The sequence below is a fragment of the Marmota marmota genome, unplaced genomic scaffold (genome assembly GCF_001458135.2).
Source record: "Marmota marmota marmota unplaced genomic scaffold, marMar, whole genome shotgun sequence".
In the NCBI taxonomy this organism is placed as follows: Eukaryota; Metazoa; Chordata; class Mammalia; order Rodentia; family Sciuridae; genus Marmota; species Marmota marmota.
Window position 1 is genome coordinate 15,950,516 of NW_025999913.1, and position 8,011 is coordinate 15,958,526.

Sequence of the window (8,011 nt, forward strand, 5' to 3'; positions counted from 1 at the left end):
CGCATCATCTGCTTCCCGGAGCAGGTGCAGGTGGCCCCGCATGGCACCTATGTTTTCAGGAGCAAGGACTGAAGGAGGTGTGTGCTGGGGGGCTCCGGGCACTGGGGGGGGGGCTTCCTAGGGAGAGGTGGCCACTGCTGCTCCACCTCCTGGGCCCATGGCTTATGGTGCTTCCCATTTGTGACAGGGACAGATCCCTCGAGCACTGTGCCAGGGGAGTCAGGAGTGGGCCCCTGGGGTCGGCTGGAGGAAGACTGTGGCAGAGATAGAGTTCCAGAAATGCCATCCCCGAGCAGGAAGAGTTGGCATTTGAGAAAACAGCAGAGGCAGGAAGGTCTCTCTGACCTTCTCCCACCCTTCTCTCCTGAAGCAGGCCATGGAAGAATTCTCTGACCTTCTCCTGAAGCAGGCCATGAGACCTCGATGAGAGCTGATTCTGTGTGCCCAGAGGAGGGCATGTCCTTATGGGTGAAGACACAGGCTCCAAGATCCCAGCTCACTCCCATCACAGCAAAGCTCTGCGAGCATGCATTTCCGCCCCCCACCCCCACCCTGTCCACTCCTCATCCAACCTAAGTATGAGAGTGCACAGCTGTCCCTGGTCCTCTGGGGCTTCAGATTCGAAGGTTCCCATGTTATGTAGAATTTCCATGAAATACCAGTGGATACTCAGGTTGATCTGCCTGCTCTGCAGGGTGAACCATGAATGCCATCTTCTTGGAGGAAGGCTACACTGCTAAGGGAGGAGACTGAGGCCATGGAGAGCTGAAGACCTGACTCTCTTCAGGGTTCACCCTTCCCCACTTCCCTGGGTGAGGACCTTGACCCACTGGGACAAGTCCTGTGTCTAGGAGGGACGATTAATTCCCGCAGACACAACTCCCAGGCCCAGATTTATTTTAGGCATATTAACAAGGTGTGTGTGGGTCCCCAGCCACCAGGTGGCCTTTCATTGATCCCTGACCTTAGTTCACACTGGTGTGTGCCATCAGAAAGATGGGACACAGGGACAGTGGCCTCTCTGCTGCAGGGTCCTCAGAGGACCCTTCTTGTATCTGTTAGACTTTAACTCCCTGGGGGCTGACTGTAGCATTTCTGCTGTGTCTCCGTGTGGCTTTCCCTGGGTCCTGGACTCGCCTTGGGCTTTGCCTGATGTCCACAGGGCCGGGAGGGGCATCGCGCCCAGCAGCTTCTGTTGAGGGTGCAGGACGCACGGAGAGCACCAGAGGAAGCGGGTTCTGCCTTTACTTTTTGAACGTGTCCATTTGGAGGCGGAGGGTGGGCAGTCCCGCACTTCAGTTCCGGTGTCTGGATTCCAGTCCTTTTCCAGTCTCTGTGAACACGGAGAGAACAGCCCCGTTCACTTCCCAGGACAGTAAGGGAAGGAAGCGCTCAGGAGGGTGTGGGCAGCGCAGCGAGGTGGGACATGGCCTCTCCATCCAGGCCCCGGCCGCCTCCCCGCGGAGGGCACCTTCATCACCGCTGCCCCACGGCTCTGGCCCTCCTCCTGCTCCTGGACGCTTCTCCTTGGGCTCCAGACAGAATGATTCATGGCCCCAAGGCCAACCCTAAAAGACAGAGGAGACAAATATACCTCATTCGCGGGGAAACAAGCCCCGGGACATACATTACCTAGGAAAAATGAGGCGGCCAATGAGCTATTTCCTTGGGTATTCAGCAGCTGATTGCAGGAGTGTGTGTGTGTGTGTGTGTGTGTGTGTGTGTGTGTACAAGAGCGTACATATATATTCTTAAGATATATAAAATATATATATATATATATATATATATATATATATATATATATATATANTATATATATATATATATATATATATATATATATATATATACTACTTATTAAAAACAACAAAAAGAAATAACTAGATATTAAAATACCATTAAGGGATAGCTAACAATTTTTCCTTATTTTTTTATTATAGAAGATAGAAGAGACTGAGAAAAGTAGGTATAAAAAAGAAAATAAAGATGATCCGTACATTTCTATTCAGAGAAATGCACTCCTGTTGACCATTCAGTGTATATCTTTCCAGTTATTTATCTATGCCTATAGAAGCGTCTCCTTAAATGATTAGAATCACTTGTACATATGTGTCATAATCACTTTTTTAAAATTTAATAGTTTTATTATGAGGATTAAACAAAAGAATTTACTAAAAGCTTTTAATGTGCTGCCTAAGGCAGGTGCTGAATAAAAGCTGAGTGTTGTGGTCATCGTCCATTTCTTTCTTACCTGTTTTATTTTGTAACACCATTGTCCAGCTGTCCGGTGGCTTCCAGTGGTGGCCGTGCTGTGGTGATCGTCCTTGCTGGTCAATCCCTGCACACATGTCATGGTGTCTGTAGTGAAGCTCCTGGCAGGAGGATGGCAGGGACGGAAGGATGTTCATACGTTCGCTCAACAATTTTTCATCAAGCGTTTACTGTTTGCCAGTAAATATTTTGGGAACCAGAAATAACCAGACTAACGGAAGCACTTGGCCCCTGCCCTGATAGAGTCTGGGCTCCTGGAAGAGAAAAGCCATTATGCAAGTTCAGAGAATTCAAAGTAAAGAAAATTCAAATATTCCAGAAACACTTTGAAAAGAGGTTCAACTGCCTCAGTAGTGAGGGAAATGCAGAGTGACCAGGAAGTGCCACTGTACACCCATTAACTGGGGAAAGGAGACCGGAGACACCAGCCAGCTGTGGGGGAGAGGGTGCTGCGGGATCCTCCAGGAAGGATCTCCAGGAAGGAGAAGTATTGTTACAGGGCTTTAGGAAAGCAATCTGGTCACACCTATAAAAAAATAAAATGCAGATGTACTTTAACTGGGCACTGCAGGGAATTTGCCCCATAGACATAGTATTTCAGGACAGTCAGCAGTGTTTTTTGCAGACTTGCTCATGATGGTAGGAGACAGAGATCCAAAGAGGAATTATGAGACGATCACATCATGAGAACTTCTAGGCATTCATTAGTTCTCCTATGATAGTGTCCCATAAAGGTGATAATATATTTATTTTTTATGTATGCATATAAAATTAGGAAAAATTAGATTCAGGGCTATCCTGATAAAGAAGTGCAGGAAACATTACCCCAAAATGTGGCTCCCTGGTGTTTGAGAAAACGGCAGATGCAGGAAGGCCGTATGACCGTCTCCCCTGGAAACTCTCATGTGACAGTGGCCTGCCCCTCTCCACAGGAGAGGAAGACTCAGACACAGGGAAGAATCTGAACGAATCACCGTCACTGTGGTCCCCAGGACCTTTGGATCTTAAGCCCAAGCCCTGGCCTGCTTTCCTCCACTGGGTCCTCCATTGCTGAAGGCACCTGGGCTGGTCTCCTTGCTCAAGGCTCCCGGGTCACACAACACTTGTACTAAATATGTTGGCTGTGCTTTTCCATTAATCTGTTTTACTGCTGAATCTCAGCCATAAACTTTGCCAGGTGAATAAGAAATATCACCATCACGCTACCCCGTGGAGTTTGATAATATGATGTACTTTTAAGAAAAAAGAAAGAGACAGTGAGTGAGTCACAGAGTAGCGAAAAGGGTATGAGTGTCTTCCAGTGGAAAAGAAGCAAATTCTTAGAGACGTGAGAAGCATACCCATTCAGATGGTCAGGGAGAAGCGTGCGTCCGGGGCAGGGAGGTGGTTTTCCATCCCATCGGGCCTTCCTTCTATAAAATATCCGATGAAGATGATTCAGCAGTCAGTTCTAATAAAGCATGACCAAGGCTACAGGGAGCCAGACGGGGTTCTGGAAGCTCATAGAAGAAACCTGCTTCCTTCCTCCAATTTCAACGTGTGCGGTCCCTCTGAAGGGCTCTGGACAGGTCAGACCCTTGACCAGCAGTAAAAAGGCCATAAGTGGGCCCAGGTATAAGCTGTGGCCATAGTCCCTGGTCGTCGCTTTTAGATTGTGAGGTGTTACCCACGAGGACGTGTGTAGTCCAGGAAAAGGTCACTTTCCCCTCTGAAGATGGTACCCTCTCCCCTTCCAGCTCATCATCTGTGTGTGTCCTCCCACCTCCCAGGACAGCCAGAGGGATCACCTGAGAGAAGACACAGGGAAGTACCGTGCACATCGCTCTGTCTTTCAGGGTCACCAGGAGCAGAGGGCAGGGTGCCTGAGGTGGAGGTGCAGCCCCACAGTGAGGCTGGGAGAGAGGCCCTGAGCCGGGCGGCAGAGGCCAGGCAAGACCCGCCAGGCGCTCACATCTGCATCTGTTCTCGGATTTGCTTGTCGCCAACCGTGGCTGCAAAACGTTTCACTAGTTCGAAAATTTTTTAACTCACCCCATGGCCAGGAGAGCGAGGCCCGGATTAAGTGGATTGCTCCAAAGGAATGTCTGGCACAGAGTCCCTATTTCCAGAACTTTCCGGCACTGGCAGGTGTGAGATTGTGCAGTCACCCAGGGCCTGCCAGGGGGCCTCGGGCTGACTGTGGAACACTCTGGGGAAAGTCCGCGGGGGCTGTGTGCTGTTAAAGGCAAGTCCGGAGGAGGTGCAATCAACACAGTTCCCAGGGCACTCTGCAGACATCAGACCCGGCCAGGACAGAGTCAGATTGTTGGGCCAGCTCCTAAGTGTGGGGAAAAGTGACGAGACCAACCTTGTCACCCAGCATTCTTTTCATCATGTCCTGTGTGTAGCAAGCGTCTCCCAGGGCACAGTGGAAGACACTTGAAGAGGAAAGAAGTCCTGGTTTATATTCACAAAGCTGAGGCCTTGGACATGCCCCCAGTCTCCCACAGTGGGCTCCTGCCTTCTTTCAAACCCAGCTTTAACTATGCCACACACTTTGGTTTGTTGTATGCTTTGACCTTGAGCTAGAGATCTGCTTCCAAACAAACCCCAGTCTCCATATTCCCAAGTGAAGGAAGCGAGTCGTGTGGTGGGTGGAGGCCCACGGGGGCCTTGCTGTGCGGGAGTGTCCAGAGTCTGCAGGTAGGTCTAGGCAGAGGGCCAGGGTTGTGACCCAGAGCAAGCACGACACTCAGGTTCGGTGTTCTGGGTATAAATCTTGCCTTGGCCAACTTGCTTTCTTAACGCTCTCTAGATTGCCCCTTGCTAGAAGGCACAAGTATCTCCAGTTAGGGTGGCGGAAACCCTGGGAAATGACCTCAGGAAAAACTCCCTCCTGTTCGTCCTCCTGTGGTCAGCAGACTCCTGGGAAGAGGGTCCTTAAGGAACCTTCTAGTTCTTGCTGTTTCTGGGGCCACCAACGCACAAAGGCTCCATGCACACAGCACCCCCTAATCACAGCTCAGCCATTTGTATAAATATTCAGAAAAATTGAGAGCGTTTTGTATTAAATCGCTTTAAAAAAAGTCAGTCACAAAACCGCTCCCGTAGAAAACAGCCCCTTTGTGGGATCCTGGACCTGGCTCTGTCACCGCGAGAGTGAAGGCTTCTTGCTCCGCAGCTGCTCCCACACATAAGGGGAAGAAGTGAGAGGAGAGCTTGGCGGTTCCCCTTCCTTAAAAAGAGAAAACAAGATCTACAGTTCCATGATTCCTCTGCCCCGGCGGTCATTTAGGAGGGATAGATTTACCAGTCTTTGGGACACACTTGTTCTGAACTGTTTGTGATTTATTTGAAATTCCAATTTACCTGGGCGTTCTGTATTGTATCTGACAACCCAATAGCAGCCAGGGGAACAGAGAGAAGGTGACAGTGAGAATGGGGTCCCCTCCCACCCCAGATGTCATGGTGCACCACACGCCAACCCACTGCAGAGCAGGAAAACCCTCCACCACCCACCCCCCCAGCCTCTCTCCAGCAGGGGACGTGGCAAACCTGAGGCTCCAGTGTTCAGTCAGGACATCTCGTGTGACGTGGCGGTCCCTGGGCATCCTCGGGGGTTGTGATAGGCGGTTCCTGAATACTGCACCTGCCAGTGCTCCACTCCCTCATATACAACAGGGTGGCATTTGTCCTATGTGACCCGTGCACGTCTTCCTGTGTACTTTCCAGCATCTCTGGTTCACAGGACGTGGATGCTCTGTAACTAGTTGGTTAGAGCCAGCGTCGGGGACAAGTTTGTACACGTTCACTTCAGACACGATTTTTTCCCAGATATCTTCCCTCTGCACTTTGGAATCTGCGGGTCCCTGTGGATGCAGAGGCCGCCGTGCCTGACTCCCCTGATTTTCGGTCAGCTCTCTTGGGGGACCCTTTACAGGGAGACAGCTCTTGTTTTTTCTGTGTGGAATAAAGTTCTGACACAGGACCCAGGCGGCGGATCTCAGCTCAACAGAGAGGCTTGGTGTGTACACACTGGAGTGAAATGGCTCTGTGAGGGTGGCCTGTCCCTCCCCCGTGGCAGTAAGAGCCCTGCGGGTGAAGAGGCAGGGTTGCTCTGAAAGGAGGCAGGGAGGAAAGTCAAGTTCACTCAGCATTTGAGAGCTTGTAACGTTTTAAAAATAAAACTTGTTTGTTTTTGGTTTTCACCTTTACAAGTGACCCAGCGGGAGATATTGCATTGGGAACGTGGTTTGGAAATGCTAGGGGACTTACTCAGCCCGGTGAAAGGTGTGAAAGGTCTTACCCAACCCGGTCAGCTAGTGGAGAGTGACCTGCCCAGGCCCCCAGCTGCTCCATGGGATGTGGGGCTTAGATCCAGGCCTCACACGGCCACCTCACTCTTTCTTGTGTCGACACTGCTGTTTGTCGACAAGGCAAACAGTCACACATCTAGAGGGCCCCTCAGGAAGAAGACGCCAGTGCCCTTGGTGCCGTGGGCAGAATGGGAACGTGCCCCTGTCCACGCAGGCCCTGTCTGCTCCCTACTCTTCCGGGCTCTCGGGCAAGCCGCAGCACAGGGGTGCCCCGAGCTGGCAGGTGGGAACCAACCGTCTGATTGGCTCATTTCAACAGGCAGAGGGTTGTTGAAACGGGAGCCTCAGCTCTCCAACAAACCCAGCTTGCTCCTGTCCCCCCCACCGTGTTCATGCTGGGAGCAGCCCTGGCAACTGGAAAAATATTCTGGGAAAAGGTTGAATCTGGACAGGTACCGAAGGGCCCGACACTCCTTCCTCAGTGAAGGCTCGAGGAAATGGGCACGTGTAGTTCTCTGCTCACCTGTGGACGTGGGGACCCACCCTGCACGTGTTCCATTTGTGACTGGAAATCGTCCCAATGGCTGTTAGTCAAATTCACTTCCGTGGTCTCTCGAAGGGTTGTCTGCACTGGGAACAAAAAGACGGACCCAGGAATCATGTTCTATGTTCTGCTATACTGCTCTGAGAAGAACCAGGGGCAGGGTTCTGAATACTAAATCGCATGGCTATGTTTTAAAATGCCTAGCCCCAAATGGTTCTGAATGAATGCGATACTGATTTTATACTTTATTTAGTGCAACTTTTATGTATTTACTTAGCTCCCAGAAAATGAATTATTTCATCTCCTATATCCTCTGTGTTTATACACACACACATACATACATATAGTCTGGTCACTTGTGAGGAAGAAGAATGTAAACTATTGAAACCACATTGGACAAATGGCTTTAAGAAAAGACATGCTAGCTGGGATTATGGGCCACCTTGGGTTTCTTCTTTCACTCTTATAAATACAAAATCCATTTTTAATGAGTTTTTTTTTTAATTACAAAGGAAAGAAAACCTTTATTGCCCAAACCTACATCTAAAAACCAATTTCCCCAACTGCCTCGCAGTCCCGGTTCTTCCGAGCTGTTGACAAACAACACACATTACCATAATCGAGATAATTAAGGGCAGTGCCAGGTACTGTTCTCCAGGCTTCTGTGGCTCAGGGACTGCCAATTTCCGCTCCCTTCTAACAGCCGGAAGGCGTGGAGATTAACACCTACAAAGTGTGGTGGCTTGAATATAGATGAGGGGAGAGAGGCTGCTTCCTTTGATTAAAACATTAGAAGAATAATTATTACAATAGTGAAATGGCTTAAGCCTTCTGTTGAGATTTTTTTTTTCCTCCCCTGGTTTACTATGTATCTCTGGAACTTTTTTTCATGCCTCCA

The 8,011-nt window shown here is 49.9% G+C and overlaps 1 long non-coding RNA gene across 1 annotated transcript; it reads right to left on the reverse strand.

Annotated features, from left to right (window-relative positions):
- Window positions 1-606: 606 nt before the first annotated feature.
- On the reverse strand, window positions 607-3,651 carry LOC125615550. The gene is made up of 3 exons (XR_007346160.1): window positions 3,615-3,651; window positions 2,255-2,375; window positions 607-1,568 (listed from the first exon to the last, which is right to left on the reverse strand). It is a non-coding gene; the product is annotated as an uncharacterized LOC125615550 (long non-coding RNA).
- Window positions 3,652-8,011: the final 4,360 nt, after the last annotated feature.